Here is a 25,951-nt window from a genome sequence, read left to right on the forward strand (position 1 = left end):
CAAATTGGAAACTTTTTTGGTTTATCTTGCTGGTTATAATACAGAGCATTAATTGTAGAAAATTTAAATCCTTTAAAATAAAAAATAAATAAAATCAAAATTAAATTCAAAAAATCATAGAAAATTCTATCAATGCATTTAACTACTTTTGAAAGATTTTTATAAGTTAAAAGAGCCTTAATACATGATAACCCTATTATTTTAGGGTTAAAATGCTAAATTTTTATCTAAATTCATAAGAATTTCATTTTAGATTTAAAAAATAGGCTGAAAAAAATATCAAAAATACAGATCCATTGTTGAGCCTGATGGTTCAATTCTCACTCAAGGTTGATTGTAGAAAGCTAGTTATTAAATTTGTAAAAAAAAAAAACAAAAAAAACACATAAATCACAATAAAAATAATAACACCACACCCAAACACTAATCCAAATTAATTAAACAAAATATGTCCCAACTAACCTCGCCTTCATATTTTTTTTTAAGAATAAGGTGTTTCATTTTTTTTAGTAATGGCTTTTGCTTTTTTGATTGGATTCATTGCATCTTAAGATCCATTCGTGCATGCTCAGTCTTTTGCATACACACCCTTGCCATGTATTTATCTTTGTTGATTTATTTATTTCTGGTCACCTCTTACCCAAGGTTAATTGTTAAAATGAACTTAAATCACCCACTTTTCCATGCGCACTCACGCCAAACACACATTTTCTAAACAATTAAAAATGAGTCAGTCGTTTACTTAGCACGCGCTTCATGTGCTACAGACACATCTAAGTTTACTAAAAAAAAGAACTCGGCGTCACAAGTGCATGCACTACACAAAAAGTGCTAAACACACACTTAATTTTTCATTAATGAATCTGTATTTAGAGACCTGCGTCTGGGACACGGAGTTCAGGATTCATTAAAAGCACCATTTCACATTAATAAATTGTAACTAATAATTTAAAAATGAACCGTCATTTTCTTATGAAGGTTTACACCTAATAAAATTTCACTCATTGTTAATAATTTATTAAAATGAACCCTTCGTTAAAATCATTTCCCTCATTGCACTTTTTTTCCTTTTCAATAAATGCGCTTCGTGGGATGGGCACATGTAGTCTTTTGAGCTGTCATTGCTTATAGAAGTTTTGGTTATGTCCTGAGTGGATTATTGAGGCATTATGGTTTGATTGTATGATATGATTACGAGTGAGATCTGTAGTTTTGTTTTCTGTCTGATATGGGGTCTTGGGTGCATGTTTGTTGCATAGCATGAAGCTTTCGGTCGCATATGTGTAGAGGTCATGTGAAATTTTTTCTAGGATGTGGATTGTTTTTGGGGTGGTCAGTCGGCTAGTCACGTCTGTGTGTGCTTATTCTGGTCGATTTCTTTTTTATGGATATTTTGTTGTTTTGTAGGCATTCTCTGTGATTGTCTGTGTGTGTGGTGTGCGTGTATATTCCATCTGAATGATGCCTCAAGCTCCTCCTCCAATCCAGTACATCCCATTGGTATCTCACGATTATTCTTTATTGTTGGAGTCTAAACTTAGTGGAAAAGCAGGCTTAGCCAAGTTCATCGCACTCTCATTACCACTCATCCCAGAGAATACTGATACTTGCGATCAATTTCTAGCCTCTTACAGTAAGAGGTCTAGTCATGTCAGAGGAACAGTTGTCCAATTAACGCCTAAAAGTTTGGGCAAGGCTATGTTGTTACCCTATCGGGGAGACTCTTTCCCTATTGCTAGACAATTGTTCTTGAATGAGGATATCCTTAAATTGTTGCAGAAGTAGACCCAGGATGTGTTGGATCCTAAGAAGGTTCTTACCACTTTTGGCATCAGTGTCTCCATGATCTCCAATCCTGTGTGGAAGCAGCTATGCCAGTTCCTTCAGGATAGGTTTATGCCTGCCAAGACACCCTCTAATTACCTTTCAAAGGAGTTGTTTATTGGTTCCATTGGAGGTTCTCCAATATAGGGACTTAGCAAACTTATATGGAAAGCATTATGAATGTTCCAATGACTTGGTAGATCCAAACAAAAAGTCACATCGTTTATCTTATCTGTGATCTTGAAAGGGCCATAATAGCGATTAGAAAGCTTACTTAAGAAGAACATATTGTCCCAACCTTGAGATCTAACTTACGACGATGCTTATCTGCTTTGCCTTTATGCTTCTCTTGTGTCCTTTGGATAGCAGCTTTTACTTGAGTGAAAGTTGTATCAATGTCTCTAACAAACTCATCTGCTACTACAAAGATCTTATCCTTCAGCTTCTAGAATAGTGTTAAAAGGCATAATGATTGATTGGAGTTCCTACCTTCTTTCCAAAATGGATCAACACTTTGTCAGAGATACCAGGGGTAATGTAACTAATGTTACATTTGGTTCATACCTTTCTGTCTTTTTGGCATATCTTGCTCCTTCGAAGGAAGTTCCTACCTTGACAGTTGATCCATCAGATGCTCCTCCCTTGACTGAACACTCTAATGTTGTCAATGAGGATCGTGATCCTATCCCTCCTGTGGTAGATCAGATGAAACACTCAAAATGAATGGCTGAATAAACCCTAGCTCCTCCTCCAGTCTTCGTTCCTGATCAATCTAGCAGTCACCTACCAGTTTTCCTCACAAAACTGAATCTTTTCAGAGCACATCGTGAGGGTACTCTAGAGATTTCCATCCCTTCAGTGCAACGCTTGGTAACTGGAGATGCAATTTCCTTCCTATGTCAAGATGTTCAACGTTCTATTGAGCTCTCAATGATTGCATGTATCCAACAACTCTATTCCTCTTGCTAGCTTCTGCTCATGAACGCTTTTCTGATCTTTGTACCCAAATGGAGCAATAGACTAAGATAATTAATTCTCAGAAAATGGAAATTTCTACTTTGCACACTCAATTGGCTAACACTAATACTCAAGTGGAAAATGTAACTGAGGAACGAGATAGATTGTTGAAAGAATCTCACAAGCTTCAAGCTTTGCTAGCCACCCAAACAGAGGAGCTTAAGATAGCCAATACCACCTTAGACCAGTGCAAAAACCAAATTCAGCACCTTAACGAGCAGCTGGTCCAGTCACGTTCTTCTTCACAGAGCCCTATTGTGTAATCGGTTTCTTCTTTGACCCCTGCAGACTTGGCAGTTCTCTAAAGACAAGCCACATTATGCTCGTTGTTTCAAGCTAAAGTGGAAAGATTGCAGTCTAGGATGGATTTATTATGGTCTACATTTGAGCAATTTTAGGAGGATGTTCCTCCCAACCATTCTTTTTTTGTCCACTATCAGCTGTCTGCAGAAATTGGCCTTCTATATTAAGCTCTCAACGATGGATCTACCTCTTCCAGAGGATGCTGATAGAAGTTTTCCGTATGGTCTTTGAAGATTCTGTGACGTCGGATACCATGCTGCTATTTTATATGTATTTACGAGGTGATATGCTAATTCCAGATGATGTAGATCTGGCTTGGTATGTAGGGGATGTGGTCTTACAAGCTACCTTATATGTCAACCATTTGGAGTCAAGGATAGATGAAATGTTCCAGCGCTATTCTTCTAAAGTGGCTGCTTGCCCTGACACTTTATGGCATTCAATGATTGATTCTGTAGTCCTGAAACAACTACAGAATACAACCTCTACTCATGTGCATAACACTAACCAACTGAGGATGGATCTTTTAGCTTATCTTTCCAAGAACCATCCCTTTGATTCATCCTTCTTTGATGCCTATCATTGACGGATCTATTTTAGGTCCCTCTGTTCCTAGCTTATTTTATTATCAACAAATGGCCCATCGCTATGATGCTTATTTTTTCCTTTATCAATCCAACTCAGTAGCCATCTTACCTTTCCTTTTTCAACCTCAGGGTGCTCCTAAAATTCCAATCTTTACCTATTGTTCTTTCATTGAAGATCAAGTCTTTTCCCCTTCTCCGCCTTGTCCTTCCCCATCTATCCATATACCTTCTACTTTTCCTGTCTATCAATTAACACCTTTCTTAATTGATTCGCCTAAATTTTCAGCTAATCCTTCTTTAGCTTATTCCTCATTTTATGATTTTGCCTACCCATCTCTTTATCCTCTTTTACTCATTCCTCTTCCATATCCTACCACTTCTATTTCTCAATCTTCTTAGTTGATTAGTGGGTATGAAGGATTTGATCACAGATTCCAAGAAGAAGAGGATGGAGCTCAACTGATTCTCTTACGGGACCACATATTAATTGGCCATTAATTCCAAGGGACTGGACAACTACTAGTCAAGCCTACCAAAATTATCTCCATTTTTCCCAACAATATTCACAATCTCTAGATCCTTCGATGAGATTGACATCCCATTTTGCTTGGTACCTAGAATATATGCATAGGCATTCCCATACCGATCAAAAGGCCATACCTAATCTTTGTATGAATGCCAATGTGAACATTGATTCCCAACAATTGGATGTCTTATATTTTCATGCCCTTTGTCTACCTAGCAGATACCTTGTTTTGCTAGAAAGGATGTGTTGCCTTCAATTCTTTCAGAATCCTCCAAAATCTTTTGTAGACGAATCCTTATCTGTGGATCACTTTTGTAACCATCAAGCTTTCAAGAGGGATCATCTTTGCTGATACCCATGGATGTATCTTTTATGCTTCTTAATGATATATCTCTCTTTTGGAGGTGCCATTCAAATGGTTGTTTTGTGTTTGTGCTGTGTTTATATTTATGTGATGAGTTAGTGCTGGTTGAATAATGGATTTGTTCGAGAGCTCTCTTTTCGACCATTGATACTAATGGTGGATGGAAAGCCTACGATGCAAAGCTGAGGAACCTCTTATATCCTTTACGAATTTGTCATGACTTTCTATTATTGATAAGATGTGTTAATGCATAACGGTGTTTTCCTTTAGTTGTATTCTTTCTTAGATACATGTGACAATGTTGGGGTCGTGGTTGGGTGATTATTGAAGATGCTAAAGAAGATCAAATTGAGCTCTTTATTGAGCTTATATTCTTCTTTTTCTTAGGTCAGGAGGACACTTCCTTCTTAAGTGTGGGGATAAGTTGAATGCTGAAATGACTAGATTTTTTGGGTTGATTTTTGTTGTTTTTGAGGTCTGAATGGTTGACTTTTGATGGATTTTGAGTGATGATTGGTTTTTTTGGAAGTGTTTGAAAGTATTTTTGGATGATATTGATTATGTTTTGGAAGCTCATGATGATTTTTAGTAGAAATATAAGGCTCTGTGATGTTCTCGTAGGTTCTGATTGGTTTTGATACCTTCTATTTAGCTTTTGTTTTGTTCTGATTTTCTTCTGTATGAAGCATGGATTGATGATTGATAAAGGTTGAAATATTTCGGAAGCTTATTGAATAGTTTTTGATAGTTTGGGATGGTTTTAGTATGAGTTATGAGGATTTGATGTTCTCTGTTGATCATCTGTAGACCTTCTGTAGAGCCTCTGTCTCTGTTCTATTTCTATTCATGTTCTGTTCTGTAGATCTTCTGTAAGTGTTTTGTGGAATGTATGTGTGAATTTGGGAAAGTTTTCTAAATTTTGGAAAGAATGAATCTAAGTTCAAAAGAGCTAAAACAAATGGAAGAAGCAGTTATTGAAGACTTAGGAGCAGACTGGACTGACAGAGACTGTAGTGAGCTATGAAGAGACACTGTAGTGGCTCTGGTGCCCTTTCATACCTCCCACACCTCTTGGGAGGTGCATCCACAACCTAAGACGGATTATTGAGTATTGTAGTAAGGAGACGATGTACTATTGATTGATTGAGAGAGAGAGAGAGTTTGAGATAGCCAATTCTATCAAAACTATATATCTATCTATGAGAGATTGAGAGAGAGAACTATAAAGACATTGAAGATGAATACTATGTGATTATTTACATTAAAAAATGGTGTATTCCTTTGTGTTTCTTTTTTTGTTGATGAATTCTATGAAGATGTTGAAGATTATGGTTGATTCTATCAAATCCGTGGGAGCTATCTACTATGATGCTGCGTGAAGATTTGTTCTTTTCCTTGTTGTGGTTCTCTAATGAATGAAACAAAAGCTTGTTGATGTTACAAGATAGATTTTCTTGCAGTAGAATCCCTTTTCCTTGGTGTTCCTTTTGGGGCTTCACATGACATGCAAGAGTTGCATAGGGACACAATTGTACTAATGTTTCCTTGTTCACTAGCTGTAAGTCCTGTATGAATCTGAGTATTCCATTCTTGTTAGGAACTGTGAACCATCTATTAGAATACGAAGCTGAAGATGGTTCTAGAATTCCCATTCTGATCCGCTCATTCAAAAGCTCTACCAATTTGGGCAAGTGAGCCCTAGGCACAGGAATAGGCTGTAGATTCCAAGGGACATGCGGAATGGTAAAAATAACCATAGGCATCACACCCTAGGATCAACACATCCAATCTCGTGCGGGAAAAAAGCAAAAGCTCTCCCATGTCTGCACAACATCTTTTCAAATCATCTCACCTCTGTTGGAAGCAAAAAATCTCCAGTCCTAATCTTCATCTCTTTCAGTGTCTTGGCTGAAAACTTGTGTCCCAATACCTGTAGGATATCGTAAAGGAGGCTGCAAAGCTGCTCTCCTAATCATCTCATCACTGTCCAAAGGTAGCGGTCTTGCAAAACCTTCTTGTCAACTATCTTATATTTTGTCTATACTTTGGCTTCTTTTTTACAACCTGCAAATTTCAGCCCCCTTCTTGTAAATACCCTAGTAAACACAATTTTTGCTATGTATAAACAACATCATCCAACTCTTTTTGCTATAATATTTCAGCAAAGAACACTTTTTATTGAGAATTCTCAGCATCTAAATTTACTTGAAGCATGAAATCAGACATTTCGCAATACATTGCTAGAGAATGGATCTGTAAGACATATGACAACTCTTGATTGTCAGTTTTCAGTAATGCTGAAAGATCCTCCATAGTATCCGAGCATGACAACCCATCATAGAGACCATCTACCCTGTCTTCTTCATGTAAAACACATGCAAGCTTCAATTCTTTCTCTTTTCTCTTTACATACTGCCTAGCAGCTCTAGGCATATTTGAAATATGCTGAAAACACAAAGTACTTTCAGTAGATACACCATAAACACATGAGGAAAATCTGCTATTTCCAGGAGGCGAGACCTGTCCCTCTCTCATACCACCATCGTCTCGCAAGACAGTGGTACCTAACAAAAATCTAGCTCTCCTATTAGAAGAGGGGAATCCCTCAGGGAATCCTTATTTCGCTGATGGTTGACATAAAGGGTCATGAACTAGACAGCCCTCTTTCCATCCTTGCTTTGGATCCATGCATAGGCAGACCCATCGTCCAAAACCTTAGTCTCCATCCGAGACTCAGCAATAAGTGGCTGCCCCAAAATAATAGGATAGGAACAAGGATTTCGCACAATGAAATGATAAGACTCATCCACATCTCCAATAGAAATCTTCAAGTTTGGACAAGCAACATACAAATCTCTTGCAGTGTTATTGACCGCATGTATGTGCCAACCATGATCCACATCAACTAGCCACCTACCAATATCATATAATCCATGCACTATGACATTAATCTTGGAGCCATGATCCAAAAGAGCAACACAAGGGGTCTCTGTCTCACCAAGCTTACAGTCTCCGTAGTCGCACGAGCCCAGTGACTATGAGAAACATGGCTATGAGACACCAATCTAGGCGCATCATCACTCTCCGCATACTGTATAGGCTGAAGTAAAGGCTGAAGAGTCTTCTTGGATTGTATATATAAAGCTCCATGTGTAGACTCCTCAGCAATCTCCTCATCAGAATCAATCTCCTCAATCTACAACCCATAGATAATAGCCTCAACAATTGCTAAAGCCTCTCGATAGATCATATCTTGTATCGGCTCTTCAATAACCAGTTGTTTTCTTTTAATGATGTTGATGATATCATCATTAAATTATTTTTCAGCAATCCCCAAGACTTCTCCAAGAGTGAATTCAAATTTTATTTAAGAACCCGATCCTCAAGTACCTTTTTCAAGTCCGTAGTAGTCTCAATGTCAGAAAGCATCTTTAATCCAGGTTGCTTTTTTGGCTTTGGATCCTTTGTCTTCGGGGCTTTTTGAACTTCCTATACTTTTGGCTTTTGAACATCAGCCATACTTTGCTCCGGTGTCTTGAAGAAGAAGGCTAAAGAACTTGATCCCTCCTAGTCACCGTCTCGAATCTTCAGGCTTTTCATTATCTCTTTTCTGATTCTACTCAACAAGTGCTTCAAATCCTTGAGATTTTTTCATATAAGCATAGATGGAAAATACATCAACTCGATCATTCCATCCATTTCCTTTTCTAATTGCATCATCTATGGCTAAAAGTTCGGATGATGAAGCTTTTCCCTTCTTTTTTGCATGCAATGCATAGGACCATAAAGGAGATTTGTCCTTCGGCAATTGCTCCAACTGAAGGCCACATGCATCAGCTTCTCTTGCCACCTCTCGCATCACATAAGAAGAGAGCAAAAGAGACTCCTCCAATAATTTCTTCATACCACCCTTATTGAAATTTGGTTTAATCGGTTGCTCTGTATCCCCAAAACATGTCATCTTGTCTTTCCAGACTACCAACTTCAGCCTTTTTGCCTCTTCAAAATCTTGGCAGTCCTTCTGCTCATGATCTGGAGTATCACACCACATGCAATAATGGACACGATCATTCCTGGAAGAATTTGTAGGAGTAGAAGAAGTTGGGGCTAAAATTGAAGCTGGACTAAGTGATTGCTGCTCGATTCTAGTCATCTTGATTTGTAGGTCTTTTAAGTTCTTTGAAATTTCCTCCACCATATCTTCGACAGTCAATTTTGTAGATGGTCTGACAATCGTAGCAGGAATAAGCATAGACATAGACACAGGATGAGAAATAGGAGAAGTAGTGGATGGTGCAACAGGAGAAGTAGGAGAGGTCGTGGTAGGAGAAGACATTGCTGATGGTGCCTCCGTCTTCAATCCCATAGGCTGCATATGATCTTCAAGACACTCTCTAAACTCATCCTGAAGTGTGGGATCAACTGCCTGCAAGAATAACTCCACTTTCTCTGAGTTTAGAGCTCTTTGATCTAGTGCATCCAACAGGTTGTATCACTCTTCAAACAAGAGCCAAATGAGAATGTCTAGGCCTATGCCAAGAAACTTAAGCAAGTTCTTCGCAAACTTAATGCTTATATCCCCATTCTAGTGGCTGTACAGTTGCAATATTTTCTACATGGATTGGATTTCAATATCTAGGTGTAGCTTAGTAGTGTCGCTTTGGCCAACATTAACACTGATATTACCCAAGCAGAAGGAGTAGAGTCGCACTTGCAAGCGGCTTATGTAGCAAGGATCAATTGGAATGGTAATAATTTGGCCTTGACCAAGGGGAGTCAAGGTGACCTCATGTCAAATGCACATGGAAGAGGGAGTATCATCATGCCGAATTTGCCTAAGCAACAAGACCTTTGTTGGACTAATAGACCCACATTGGTTTTATCACTTGCATTGCATTGAAAAGCCGAAGGCCTGATTTCGCACCATGCACTAAAGAGAACCACCATGTAGTGAGTGTAAATAATTTGAGAATTGGTTGCAATAAGAAGGAATGCACCCAGACTTAATAAGCTAAAGGAACTCACAAGTAGGAGAAGACCCAAGACATAGATAGGTGCCCAAGAGCCCCAATTCTAGGATCTGACAATAGAAGGGACTATAAGCCAGCATCATTGAAGACACAAGGCTACTGGATTTGATCGGGCTAATTGGCAATCTCATGGAGCTTGAAGTTGCCAATATGTTAGGAGCTAGTGCAAATCAAGGAGACGACCAGGCAGTTGGACCCTAGGATAATTCCTGGTCAAAATCTGTGTATGTTTGACATTCCAGCATCTTCCTTTGCTCTATTTACAAATAGGAGCCCTCTATTAAGAACTAATCTCCGACAAGACTAGCTATCCCCAACCAGTTTACTGTGAGTACACTGACAATTTAATGTAGCAGGTGGCTACTTTGTTGAATTGCAAGCACTAGTTTGTAATTGCAAGCTCAAAGTAATTATTTGTCTTCTTGTGCAGCTATGAATCAAAAACACAGCAACAAATCATTTGCTTTGTTGAATCAAACACACAGGAATAGATTGCTTGCCCTCTAGTGCAGATTTTAAGATACCTTACCCTGCATGTGAATATTAAAGAGAACAAGTAGTCGAAGCATGCAGCCAATCCCAACTATTGTTTTTAGAGAAAAAAAAGGACTACTCTATTGCATATGATTAAGAAAATTTTTGATAGATAGCATCAAGCCTAATGTATTTGCTTTGTCAACATCCCAGGCTTGTATAAGCTTGTTGTCCTATAGCATCACTCGTTGCTTTCCCTCCATTAATAGGTGCAGTAGATCGATTGCTTGCCTATCTTTACAAAATAGAGCAATAGATCTCTTGCCCTTTATTGTAGGTAAGAAGCCTTACCTTTCATGTGAATATCAAGGAGAACAAGCAGTCAAAGCATGCAGCTAGTCCCTTCTAGTATAGTAGAAGAACATTGACAGTCTAATGTGTAATACCTTACCTTGCATGTGAATATCAAAGAGAACAAGTAGTCCAAGCATGCAACTAGTCCCAACTAGTGTATTGGGAGCACACTAACAATATGATGTAACAATGCCACGTGTCCATGTTTACCATTCAAAAGTTATTTGGACATCTTCTAATGCCTTTGATAAGTTGGATTAGAAACAAGTAGGGGTACTAGTTTGTAAGGTTTTAAGCTCTTCAAAAGTTATAAGGTTGTAAGGTCTCCATCTTTGATGATCCTAGCTTTATAAGTCAAGATTAGAAGAGAGGGTATTTATAAGTCAAGCCCAATATGGCAAACCACCACAAACAATATCCCACATGTTAACTCATAACTTGATTCACAAAGTAATTTGTAGAACCCATATGTGTTTTTAAAAAATTTAATTATACTCTTGTAAGTTGGGAGTAGGGAGATGTGTAAATTTTTTGGCCATATCAAACATCTTTCTCTCTCTCTCTCTCTCTCTCTCTCTAAAAATATACGAAGGGTCTTGTATTAGAAAATATAATCATCATTTTGATTGTTTACTTTAATTTTTTTCTTTAATAAATAGTCTCCAAAAAGGAAAGTTGGGAGGTCATTCTATGTGTCCTCCATCACATTTAGGTTGTCCATCACATCTTTGGAGGTAAGTTATCTCTTGACTTGAAATTCATACTTTCATTTATACTAGCTTGATATTTAATTAATATAGTAAATTTAATCTTTGCATCAAGATTAAATCATGTCTTTAATAGGTAATTTACGCAAATGTACTTGTAATTACAAATGTGCATGCACACCTTAGGGCTAGTAATTAGTAAATAGAAGCACCTACTTTAGACACAATAATCATGACTTTGTTGGTAACTTGTGTCCTCATATTGAAGAAGGTGTTGATATTGTTTTTGAAGATGAACCAAATAGAGTGGAGCTATCTCCTATTAATAAAAATGAATGTGTTGCATATTGGGGTGGTGGATGCTATGTGGCCCCTTCCACATATTTCAAACATCAATAATTCAAATTTGCATATAATGGGTTGGGTAGAAACTTAGGTCTTCTAAGCAATGATGAGTCATGTTCATATAGTAGTGATAATGATCTCATTATACAAAGTAATAATGATAATAATAACAATGGCCTTATTGATAGGAGTGGCAATAATAATGCAAATGAAATCCCACCATGTGACTCTTTTATCGAGAATCTTAATGAGAATAACAATGGACTTTATCAAGAGGAACACAATGAGAGTAACTATAACTACCATAACGAAGATGATGAGAGTGAATCTAATAGTGAGAATAACCATACTATGCAATCATTAGCTCATCAAATTATAGAGAGAATCATTGAGCTTCAGTCACTTTGGGACAAACACTGACTTTAAATTACAACTCAAGATAATATGCTTCAACTCTTATTTGGGGATTTGGGTGGAAAAAGAGTTGGAAAACGTAGTGTAGAAAAAGCAAAGCCGAGCTTATGTAAACTATTGATCCAATTGCTAGAGACATGGGATGGTGATTTAGATGGTGTGAGAGTTCCATCATGTTGGGAACAATTAAATATGATGTTTCATGAACTTGGAATGGTCCAACCACAAAGTTATAGGTTATGTATAGGTGATGAAACAAATCCCCATGAAGTTGAGTACTTTTTACCTAGCAATGAGGACTTGTACCATGGAAATGTTGTCACATGTGGATATAAAGATGGCACAAAAAATTGTAAGCTTAAATGTGATTGTTTGACTTGTTGTGAGAAGTGTAAAAATTGTTTAAAGCCTAGCAAGAACACTATCGATTTTTATTATTTACCAATAGGAAAACAAATCAAAATTTTAGCTCAAAGTAAAACTTTTTGTCGTGACATGCAAACAATTTGGCATAAAAAAGATAGGTAGTTAGGTGAAGAGATAGATGAGTACCCTGAATATATAAATGAATTTTGGGATGGGTTAACATGTAGAGAAGTTCAAAATTTTTGGAATCCAAGTGTTTAATATGAGATGGCTATTGTGTGTAAAAATGTATCATGTAAGAAAGTATATAGTGCATTTCCTAGATCTTGTTTTTCTGAAATCCTAGAAAGAAGCTATAATGAAACAAATCAGGATTATAACTTTGTATGTAAACAATGCCATTCTCGAAACCAACATAAAAAAAATATGTTAAAAGGTGATCCTCATAACTTGGCTCTTCTTCTCTACTGGGATGTGTTCCAAGCATCATCTTGAACAACTCAGTGTGATTGTGGTGTGGTAGAAATAAAAGTTCTAAATGCTGGAAAAGATTATATTATAGGTGTCCTTCCCGTCTTGTTTCTACCTTTGAGTGCTTGTCTTGTTTTTACCTTTGACTGCTTGTAAAGTCATATGAAAAAACTAGTGATGTATTTTATGCCTTTTTGGGGGCTTTAATTACTGAGTTAGATGACCTTTATGTTAATGGTCTTGAATTTTTTTATAATTATTCACTAAAATGTATTTTTGGAGATCCAATAGGCCATTCTAAAACATGTAGAAATCATGCAATGTTAATGATGGTTACTAGGGACCATCCTGCACAATGTAAAATAGACTTATTTAAAGATGGTGGCCAATTCTTTTGTCGTAGAGACAAAGCTCATGCAAGTTTGGATGTTAGCAATCCATCCTTTCAAGGTAGATACATGTATGATTTATAGATACCAGGTTAGGTATCCACCAAAACGAAAAGCTAGTGATATGGTCATAGCCTTATCCAAAGCAAATAGATATTTGACAATAGGCGAGAGGGAGAATATACTGAAGATAGAAGGGTTATCTGAAGAGTCATCACTTTGGAGATTATACAACTTGTATGGGTTAGATTTGTCATTAGATTTAGTATATGATACAATGTATATTATTTCACTTAATTTATTTAGTAAATATACATTATCTCTAATGACAAATTTATCAAACGAGACAAAGAAAGCCATTGACAATTGTACAAAAATGATATATAAGTTTGCTCCTCCTTCCATTCGATATGGACGGTGGTGCATGCTCCAAGTAAATACTATGAAAGCTTTAAAGCACAAGAGAATCAACTTTTTATACAATGGTGCTTGCCATGCATCATAATCACCATAAAACGTATTCTTTTAGTGGATATAGCACATGATTTTTACAATTATAATAGAAAAAAAGGTTGGTCTAAGAAAATCATAAAAGTAGACCGTACTTTGCTTGGAGCTTGGCGCATTTGAAAAGATGAATATTTTGGTCCAACCTCTTCACCACTAGAGCATGTAGCAGGAAATGGCAAGTTATTAGAGGACATTTTGAGGCATGGCTCACATAACATTTTTTGGTGTTATACCTTTGAGTGCATGGTATTGTTATATATAGGGATTAAAACAAATGGCCAAAATAATGAGGTATCTTATGTATCTTTTCACACTAGAAAGTTATTTACCATGGCATTTAAAGTACTACATGAGGAATTGTTATATATTAGAGGACATTTTGAGGCATGGCTCACATAACATTTTTTGGTGTTATACCTTTGAGTGCATGGTATTGTTATATATAGGGATTAAAACAAATGGCAAAAAAATGAGGTATCTTATGTATCTTTTCACACTAGAAAGTTATTTACCATGGCATTTAAAGTACTACATGAGGAAAGAGATGGCCTTTTACCAATAGAACAAATACTTGTTCAATGCCACCAATGTATTTCACTTCCTGATGGTCTTGTGATTGCTAATTGTGAGAGTTCTATTTGCCATCCACTACATGAGGATGGAATATTAGAACTTTCATGTGTTGCAAAGGCAAAGAAAATTTGGAAAGTATTATGTAGGGAACATGACAGATCACCGTGCTTCAACATGATTAAACATAAATGAATTTTAATATCTCCCAAAAAAGGATATGTAGAGGACTTTCATGTGAAAAGAAAGTTATGGTCTACAATTTCTCAAAAGATGGTTGCCCTGATGAGACTATAGCTACATGTTACCAAAAAGTACTTTATAATGGAGAAATTTACAAAGTTGGAGATTATGTAGTAGTGAAAGTAGATAATACGTGTGAAGATGTCCCAAACATAGGTCAATGGAAGGCTCAAATAACTAATTTCTTCTCTATACAAGTGAGAGGGACGAACTTTAGTTTTGTAAATGGATAATATTACAAGTAATGCATAAGAAGAAAATATGATATAGAGGAGCTATTAGTTGATGTTAATACGGGGATGAGTGTGTTACAACAAAAAAGGCTTAGGTTTGATTGGAATTGCATATTCATTGCTATACAAGTTTATTCCTATTTCTAAGGGTAATAAAATTATATTTTATGAGACAAAAGATATCCCAACACACTAGATTACTAGAGTTAGGGAAACTTGGCTGTGTACCTCCTTGATTGGAGAAAGATAATATCGTCATAGGAAAAAATCAAATTGATAATAATACAAATAACAAGTATTTTTAGTTGTAGTTAGAGTAATTGTGGAAACAGTAGGCTAGCTATATTAAAATGTGATTGTATACATCTAAATATTTGGAGAGTAGATGTTGAAGAAAAAACATTAAGACTATGGGACACTTGTATAGCATTAGTCTCAGGTTTTGAAGTTATAAGTAGAAGGAAAGTAATCTTGTCAAATGATGGGTTGTGTTCTCTTCTTATGACGTGGAGTTTCTTAAACTAGAATTATTGTCATGTTCTTTTGATTAAGTATGTGATGCATATATCACATCTTTTGGATTGAGTTGATTCTATGCATATGCATTGTGTTCTTAAGTGAGTAGAGTTTTTGACAGCATTTCAGGTGTTACATGTCAATCTTATCAAGTTACATGCATGTGTAGGAAACATCTTTGAGATGGCATCTTCTAGTAAGAAAAAAAATGATTGCCAACCAACTCCACATAGTGCTATAGGCTCAATGAAGAGTAGCAAATAACATAGATTGATTCCTAGAGGAGGCAATGTGGCTATGTTAGAGACTCCTTCATATGAGCAAATCTTTCGACCTCCCAAGTTGAACGATCGTGAAAAGAGAAAAAAATATAAATAGTCATTTTTGTTGGAGTTTTGTAGGCACAACCCAAATGTTGTTTATCGTGCAAATCATGGAATAGCTAAAAGTTGGCTAGATGGCCATAGTATACATCGTGATTTGCAGCACAATAAGGAAGATCAACATAAGTTCATGGATATAATTGATGAAAATCATCATACTATTTTACCTCTTGAGTTTCCTGGAGCTTCTTATATATGGAAGAGAGAATATATATATGTTTATCTTCATGATACTTTGGCTGCATGTCAAAAGAATCAAAAGGAAAAATGCAAAAGCAATGGGTCTATTTCTAGTAAGTCATTTATCTTGCCTCTATATTGTGGTTTCGTAAGAGTTGCATTTTATATTTAATACACATTTTCCTTATACATATAGGGAATGTCTATTATAATACCCGAGGTTCCTATGCAAGAGGAAAGCTTACCAGAGCAAGTAGAGACTAATATTCATGAAAAATATACATTGGATGATGAACTTATCCAAGAAATTGTGGATGATATTTTTAATAAGTATTTTAAATTTTTATTATCATATTTAAATATATATAATTCATTCATTATTCTATAAAAAAAGTTATATGAAACAAATAATTCTTATGATGAAGTAGTTATATAAAATTCATTCATTATTTTGTAGAAAAAATTATATGAAGTAAGTAATTCTTATGATGAAGTAGTTACTTCCCATGAGATAGTGGAAGAAAACAATATGACTATAATGGTGTGTATTTCCTTTTATATCTTTGAATATTGAGCTTGTAAAATATGAACATGTCATACAATGACTTATATGAAATGATGAAAACATATAGGATATAGAAGAAGATGTGTTTTGATCGCAATTTGAGAATCAAGTTGTTTATTATAATGAGGTACATCCATTTTTAAAATGCATAATCCCTACATTTAATCTTTAAAGTAGTCGTAAATGATATTGATAACTTTCTTATATATTGCAAGATTCTTTGGTATAAGAAAGGACATAATTTATTGAGCTATTAAATGACTCTAGAAAGGTTTGATATATTTATAATTTTTATATATCAAAATAAAATTTACTTATATTTATGAAATAGTTCTTTTTTGTCAGGTGATACATAATGATCATGATGATGATATTATTAAAGATTGCAAAATGAGAATGTATAGATTGTTGCTACGAGAAAAAGTAACCGTACATGGAAGGTAGTTTTACATTTCTAAGTTAAATATTGGCCTTTATCTTTGCAAGTGTTTTATATGCAGTGTATTTATCTAAAACATTGATGGTATTTTGAAGATGATTGAAAAAATGCAATCCAACATTGAAAGTAGAAAGATAAGTTATGAGAACAAAAAGCAAAAATAAAGGTGCATGATCTTATGAAAATTTATTATTCTTTTGATTAAGATTAGACCTTATATTGATATATGTGTTGATCATAATGTAGGGTCTTAGTTCTATCCAAGATTTTGGAAGATCTCATTCTTTGTCACAACACAAAAGAGCTCAATCATCTCATCTTATGAGTACTTCAATATGTTATAATTGTTTACCATTATATTTACTTTATAAGTAAGGATTATATCTACTAATTGCATGGATAGCATTTTTAAATTATTTCTCATTTGTACATAATGGTTATGTAGTGTAAGTTTATACTTATATCAGAACATTTATCAATTATAGATTATAAGTGATAATATTGGATTGTATTTCTTACCCTTTATGTTTCTTCAACTTATATAGTGGAAACATATGATGATGAAGATCAAGAGACCATACTTAATAAGTTTTTTGACATTCAAAATATTGATGAGTTATATTAATCATTGAAATCATCTTTCAACATCACAAAGAGAGATGTCACCTTTGTAGGAGATTATAGAGAGCAAAATCCTTTTGTAATTAAAAATCTTATTTTAGATTGGCTTCTTTATACCAAAAAATTGCTGTTTTACGAGAAGTGTGAATAATGCATTAAGTCTTAATGATGTACTCCCATTGGAGTGAAATATTTATATTAAAATATATTATAAAAACTTCAATTTATGATGTGTAAACTCATTTGCATCATTGCTTTTCATCAATTCTTTAATATTCATGCCTTATACAATTGGTTGTATTTTCAGATTTAAACTAGGATCATTTGTATGATAATTAATCATTTCCATGAACTTGAAAAGAGAAGATTACTAGATAGATAGAGTTATATTTAGTTAAAATCAATGAAAGAAGTATTGTTTTGTTAGTTTATGTATGTAGTAAAATTTATTTATATTTTTTAAATAAATAGAAAAATTATGATATTGTGAAAAAGTGATAAATTGTAAGGAATTGCTAACTAGCAATCTTTGCAATTTTGCTACTCAATCAAATAGCTATATTGTAAATTTTCTAGATTGATTTTGCTATCTAGTAAATATTTTACTATATACATATCTAGCAAAACATCCACTTTTTACTAGTTGAGACTTTTGCTAGATATGCTCTAATTTATCTAGTAAACTTCTCTTTTTTTGCTACATAGCAAATGGTTTAGAGTTCCTTGTGTGTCCAACTTCTCTTAGGTGTTAGCCAAAGGCGTTAGCCTATCATGCAGCTCTTCTCGAGCATCTGCCTTCATCCTATCATGTCATGCAACTCTTCTTGCACATCAACCTATCTTATTTGTCGGCTCACTAGCTACTCCCTACCGCTACCATGTTAGCCTCCTGTGCTACTTACTATGTGCACACCAAATTGGCCTCTGTGTAGCCTCTGCACACCAACTACTAATGCCCTTCACTAATCAACTACACGGGTTGAGTATGTAGTAGATTGCATGGATGCAGGTGGCCTGCACTTATTGTGGTGACGACCTACAATGATAAACTTTGTGATCTGGTGGCAGCCTCCATTGACAGACTCTTGCTTTTTTCTCAAATCACGGCACGGTGCTGTGCTTTGTTTTTAGAGAGAGAGAGAGAGAGAGAGAGAGAGAGAGAGAGAAAGAAAGAAAGAAAGAAAGTTATATTAACGTCTTCTAAAGACCAAAACTGGCCTATGAGACAAACTGTGATACAACTGATGAGGTCCAGCTATCCAAAATAAAAGTGCTGAATGAAAAGCTAAAAACTGGAAACTGAAAATATGGTGCTGTGAGTGTGATAAGTGTCGTGTATGTGTATGTGCGTATGTAGCTCTGGTACTCCAGATAATGGCTACAAAAGGGGAACAAATGTCGGCTGTGATAGGGGAACAACTGTCGGCTGTGATAAAGTGGTGCGATGTGTATATGTAACAGATGCAGGGAGATATACTATCCTGGGATGTAGTAGCAGTCCTCGAAGTCGCTAATAGCAGGTGATCCCTCCTGGATGCAGGATGTGGTACATCGGCGGTGGAGAAAGAGCAAACTGGAGATCTGAGATCCAATGTGTCGAGTGTCATCGGATCTCAGTCTGCTGTCGATGTAGATCAAGAATCCTCCGGATCTCCTGTCGGTGTGGCTGTGGGGTCCGAAACCCACGGATCCTCGTGCGGCGTCGGGTACGTTGGTCCTCAGCCTGCTGTAGTGTGAGCCCGGAGGTCTGGCTGGAGGCTGGTATAGTAGCTCTCACTCTGTCTGTCTGAAAGAACTGTGTAATAGTCGTCTGGGTGGGCCCCTCTCTGACTGGGACCCGCTGTGTGCTCTGCTCTCTGATGTGCCATGCCTCTCCCAGAAAATGGCCAAATGATCTCTGATCCATATCAGTCATACATCCCTGAAGTGAGCTGCTCAATGTGTATCTAGATCTCAACTCTGAGTATGCCGGGCATCTGAGAACAAAATGCTCCTCACTCTCCACCTCTGATCTGCAAAGGGGGCATATCCTCTCCTCCCGTGGGATGCCACTGGCTCTGCCACTCTCAATCATAAGCTGATGTGATGATACCCTGAGCTGTCCAATAAGAACTCTCAATCGATGTGGCATGTAGATCTGCATATATCTCGGAATCTCTATGAATCCCTGCTCTGATATGCTCAAGAACCGTGTATAATAATGTGCCATCTTCGATAGCAGTGGCTGTACAGGGCTGACCCATGTCCTCTGTATATAAATATGCCATATCTCCTGTCTGATGACTCTGTTCCTCTCAGAGAGAGAGAGGGTGTAAGTGGGAGCCTGAGTATCATATAGAAGAGGTGGGAGTCTATCAATGTCCAGCCCATGTTTGTCAAACCAAGCTCTAGTCTGTGCATACCATGATGTGGTATCCCCCGCTCGAGCCATCTCCTGAGATGCCATATATGCTCTGTATGCAATGAGATCTCTATCCATATCCTGAAATCTGTGTAGGAAGCAGACTGTCTGAAATAATGCCTCGACTAGCATGGGCGGTGTGGCAAGCTCTGCTCGCACAATGTCATGTGGGACTGAGGCCTTGCTGCGAATCAATCTAGATATCATGATCACCTGAGGTCTCTCCATCAATGTCCATACATAATCGGCAAGGCCTGGCCCCCATATAGCTGCTCCATACATCAGTGCTGGAGTGACTAGAGTATCAAAGAGCCACCCCTTGGTGCGGGGCTCCTGGAAATGTGCCTGATGACACTGTCGCTCCATAAGAGCCAATGCTGAGTATCCTCTAGTGAGGCGGTCATGAGCTGCCTGTGTCATCGAGAAAATACCTGAAGCTGCTATAAAGGTGACTCCCAAATATACATATGATCCAGTGACCTCAATACTCCCTCCTGCTGCCATGAAAATACTCTGTCTGCGTATCTGAGCTGATGTATGGAATATAAGAACCTTGGTTTTACCAAGGTTCACTGTCATGCCTCTCTGTATGCAAAAATCATCCAATGCTAATAAATTCTGCTGTAATCCCTGAGCTGCTGAATCTGAGACCAACACAATGTCATCTGCATATAGTAAGATATGAACTGTGGCTCCACTGAGATCTATACCTCCACCGGCTCGCTGTTGAATAAACTCTGGTATCTCATCAATGTATAGCCCAAATAGAGTCGGTGAGAGTGGGCATCCTTGTTTCACACCAATGGTGCTCACAAGGGGATCTGATATACCTCCCGGACATCTGACTCTGCCCAGTAACCCGCTCATATAGTGCATAAATACCCCACATCATGTCATCATCCACCCCCAGATCAAGTAGGCGTCTGAAAAGCCTCTCTCTTGGAACCATGTCAAAGGCTTTGCGGAAATCCACAAAGCAACACACAGAGAGAGAGAGAGAGAGAGAGAGAGAGAGAGAGAGAGAGAGAGAGAGAGAGAGAGAGAGAGAGAGAGAGAGAGAGAGAGAGAGAGAGAGAGAGAGAGAGAGAGAGAGATTATTTGTACTACTCGAGGACACAATGGTCAACAAAGTCATGCATGTTGTACTCATAAATGTCATACTGTGTAATAATAAGTTTTAGAATGACACATGCATGGTTGGGTGTCTGTGCATTCATGGTTTATTATTTTTATGTTCAAATGAAGGGTTTGTCTATACAAACATATGCATGTAGACATACAAGGTTTATGGAGTTTGTGACTCTTTATATATAATTTAGTATATAAAGACATGTTTTGGATTACTTATCATTTGTCCTCTATGCTTTTCAAGAATAGTTGCATAGGGGGATTAGAAAAGTAGTGATAGTTTTTGAGATATTTGCAATCACACCTATTGTAGCCTCTTTTTATGAGGTAGTTCTAGGCTTAGGACATGCAAGCAGACTGAATCCCATATACACAGAAAGGAAAAACTACTATCATCCAACAACTATAAAGCATTGTACTTGACTACCACTTTTCATATGGAATGAATATAATGTCATGATGCTTTTTACTTTTAGTTAAGTGTTTTGTCTTTGTCAGTCCTACACAATATTGTGTTTATGAGTCCAAGCTACCATCTTGGAACCTAATTCACTTGTGTAGTAGTTTGTCTCTACTTGTCGATGCCATCATGAGTTTGGTCTTCATCTTCCATCTTCCATATTCCATAGCATTTGCCATGCTCTAGATCCACATCTTTTGACATGGTATCACTCCCTTCTTTGCTCTCTCAGTCCCTCTTAACCTCAAGTCAGCTCAATGAGCTTATCCCTCAACTCATCTCCACTTGCTCCACCTTGGTAGCCATAGCCAGGTCTGCACCTATCTTCCTTCAAGCTTCTATAACTTTCTCTACAGGGCATATCTCTCCAAGCTCCCTTCTGAAGATTTATTCCTTGATTCCCAAGGATTCTCTACATCACATAAGAACTTGACATTGCCCTATCTACTACTCAACATTGTCCTTTCTCTCAGATTCTGTCCTGTGTGGCCTCCATAGCCAGGCAGTACTTAGTCACCTTGGAGCCCCTGGATCTCACACTACAAGCCATTATTCATCATGGATTCCTTCTAGGTGAATCTTATCTAACTTCAAGCGCACCTTGTTGGCACATCATATCCCGACATTGGTGCTGCTTCAGCCTGGCATTTTGAGAAAACAAGCATGTTGTTTAAAATATGGCGCAGTCTGATTAGTACACTGTTTTCCTCCTATGCACAGCTTGATCTGGTCCAAGATCATGGGGCTTTGGAAGCCCATATCATAAGATTTTTCTCTCTAATTTTTTTTTGGAAAATGATCAAGTGTGCAGTCCACACAGAGTGAAATAGTAGGCTGCCTCAGAAACCCTAAATCCAACTCCATAGTCAAGATTATTTAAACCTTCAATTTTCATCATTTTCTCACTCCTCTTGGCACACTCAAGCTCCTACCACTCTGAACTGAGTAATCACTCAGTGTTTAGCAAATATTTCATCAACCAATCATCAAGGTCTGGAAGATTTGGAGAAATCAAAGCTCAACGGGACAACATCATTGCTACTACAAGTCGCAATCTCTTCAATTTCTCACTCTTTTCAGTCAAGTAGAGTTCCTATCATTCAAGATCTGCTACAATACTCAGTCTTCCAGCAAATATTTAATTGATTTACCATCAAGGAGGGGCTCATTATATCGCAATATGGCACTAAAGGCTTTGAGAAAACCACCACTAAGGTATGTCTTGATATAGATATTTTGATTGGTTCTTATTTTGGGAGATATCTACATTCTCCTTCACTTCATACGTTGGTGTATAATAATGAGGCATTTGTAGCCCAACCTCAAAGGCCTCATCTTAAGCTAAGAGAGGGAGAAAGGGAGATAGTAGCTCAAGGAATATTACTTCTACCTTCAAGGATATTGATGGTTCCCATGTTGATACACTAGATATTGTTAGTAGAGTAACAGAGACAAATATACATGATGTTGTAAGAGTAGACTAGAGGCAAAAACTCAGCCTATTGGGAGGTAGCCTTTAGGCAGAAGCTTTCTTGTGGATTGTGCCTTATATTCTAGAGCCTAATATTGCACCTTCTAATGATAGTGGAGAGGAGCTAAACATGTACATGGAAAAGAGAGAGAAGATATTTTGAGGAAAACTATTTTAATTGCCCTTCCATTCCTCTTTCTAGATTGATACCCTATGCCAAGGTTAGGGGTTTAAGAGATGTCAGGCATCGCTTCAATGTCTTTAGTTGCTTCGTCAGCTCCAAGATAATTTAAATATGTAGTAGGATTTTTCCAATCGCAAGTGTTGGCCATAGGACGACTTGCAATATGACCAGAGTGATTAAAAATTGAAAGCTGGAAGTACGAAAAGAAGTAAAACGAGAATTATTGTTACCCATATTATTTCCCATGGAAGCTGGAAGTTGTTGCTGATCTTTAGTTTGTTTCTTTTCAACATCATGCACCAATGAGATAGACTCGTCCAATGTGTTGGGTTTAAACATATTGACTTCAGCTTGGAATAATGGAAGAAGGTCGGTCATATACTTCCTTTTAAAAGTCAATTCAGCTGCAGGCTCAACCATTTGAAGTTACAACAAAGTATTCCACAATCTTTCAGTGTAATGAGGAATGGTCTCTCACTCTCGCTACATAAAGACATTCCATTGTTATTGCACATGAAGCTCGAATTGGATTGGAAGAAAATTAGTGAGAACCTTCTTACGGAATGCTTCCCATGTAAGAGGATGATCATTGCTCTTGCATGTGACATTGCACCATAAGGAAGCTTTGTCGCGATAAAATAATGCAAAGCACACTTGATTTTATCATTTTCAACATAACTTTCATTATCAAAATATGAGTCAAATTGATGTAGCCAAGAGAGAACCTTACGCCCATATTTAATTCCATCATAAGCATTAAATTTAAAGGTATGTTTGCTTATCTTTTCCTCTTTGTGGTTGGATTCTGCTTCAAGGGTGGCATTGATGGTACAGACAATAGCATCGTTGGAGGACTTTTGAGATGATGGATGCTTGAGAGATCCCAACTCTTGATCCTGTTTAGCTCAATGTTGATGCTCTTCTTCTAGTTGCATGGCCAATGAATCCATGCATTGCTCCATGGTTGGTTTAGGAAGCAATGATGCAGAATTAAAATTTGTAGTGCTAGACAGTCCTTCACGAGACATAATGATTGCAGATGGCTTGATGAAGATATCCGAATAATAATAACATGCCTTGAAGAGATGCTTCACCCGTGGTAATAAAAATTTGGCGTGTAAGCACCAAAATAAAGAGCAAATTATTGGAAAAATGATAGGATGGAATAGGAAAGAAAGACAAAAAACTTTTATGGTATTTTGATGAAGTTTTATAGCCCTCAAGTGACCGTACAGGAATCACCTCTTAAAGGTTGGAAGTCAATGGTGACTCGGACTGACATGTTTTATTCACCTTACCCAGTTTTATTCACCTTACCCCCTCCCCTTTGGAATTGAGAAGAATCCTTACTAGGATTAAGGTTTGAGAGGTCAAAAGCATTCAATGCATGCTCTCGGTGTTTACTTTTGTATGAGCCAAGCATAGAAGTTCAGATTGTATTCTAGATTAGCATAGGTCTAGGTCGAAAGGACGGATGCCTACTTGAGTGATGTAGGTGAGAACATCCATGAGGAAGTCACGGGAGTCTATTCGACTAGCAATGTATAACTCCTCTCCTCAGTCAGAATTCGATCTAAATATGGGTGGGTTAGGAGGTGCTCTTTTAGGGGTTGGTGACGAATGGTGGTCAACGCCCTATAGGAGGTTGGTGATGCCAGGAGGGTATATTCCACACCGGATTCTGTGAGGTTTTTATTCCATGGTGGATTTCATGAGGTTTTGTGGTGGATTCCGTAAAACTATATTTATTTTTCGGGGCTCGTACACAAGGTGGATTCCTTGTGCAAGAAGTTGATGGGGACACCTATCCTTTTCGGGCGTCAGATTAATTTAATGTGCACGTGGGTGATTCCACAGTGGGTGATTCTACAAAATAAATATTTAAATTGATGGATGTTTATGAGTTTAGAGTGCACTTGTATTGAATTAAGGTTATGATAGAGTTCCAACCTATTTATTTATTTTCTTAGCTGAAGACTGCTAGGTATTCACTTTTGTCAGTTTAATTTTACTATTTTTTAATAATTGTGAATGCTTGAATTGATGTGTAGAGCAAGCAGCGGTGGCATTGGGAAGTACTCGGTGATGGCGTGTATTCAAATTACCTAGAAGAAATTATCATTTTTGATGGGCGTGTGCCTTATCATTAAAGGCATGGCACTAATATTTATTTAAGCGCGCTTATTTATTGAAACACTTGATCAATATTTATTATTTTGTATGCACATAGGCGCTTGGTTTAACTATTTCATTATTGGACATTGTATTATTTGGGCACAGCCCTCTTGGGGCACCGTACCACTTTATTCTTTATTTGGACAAAAGCAAACACAAAAGCTAAAAGCATGCTAATTGTTAATTGGGCTATTTTTGAGCTTTTAGATGAATAAATTTATAAATACATGCCTTGTAAAGCGCTCACACAAGGCATGGGAGGAGATTATACCCAGTTGGTCTCTTTTCTTCATGTCATGTGAATCTTTCTTCTTGTTTTATGAGCTCTACTAGAGTTCTTTTATTCTTGGGGACTTTCCGGCACTTGCTACGAACGCGTCCATCATTCGATTTGCCCACCAGTGGTATCAGAGAGAAGTTGAGATCAAGGGCTTCCAATCGCTTACCATCTCGCGCGAAGGCAAATCTCCTAGAACAAACGGGCTCTACAGGCAATCTCGTGATGAACCATCAATACTAGCATGTTCTTGGCAATGAAGAACCCCCTACTGTGCTGTTGGATCACGAAGGACCACTCTCTGGCGATAGGGGACCACTTCCCAAGCTCCTTTATCAAGCCGTTTTTCTCAGAGAAGAAGAGAAGAAAATTTTGATTAGTTTGGAGATTATAAAGCTTAATAAGCTTTATAATAAAGCTTATC

This window comes from Lygodium microphyllum, chromosome 20, assembly GCF_053477565.2.
Source record: "Lygodium microphyllum isolate KBCC chromosome 20, Lygodium_microphyllum_v1.1.10, whole genome shotgun sequence".
Taxonomy (NCBI): Eukaryota; Viridiplantae; Streptophyta; class Polypodiopsida; order Schizaeales; family Lygodiaceae; genus Lygodium; species Lygodium microphyllum.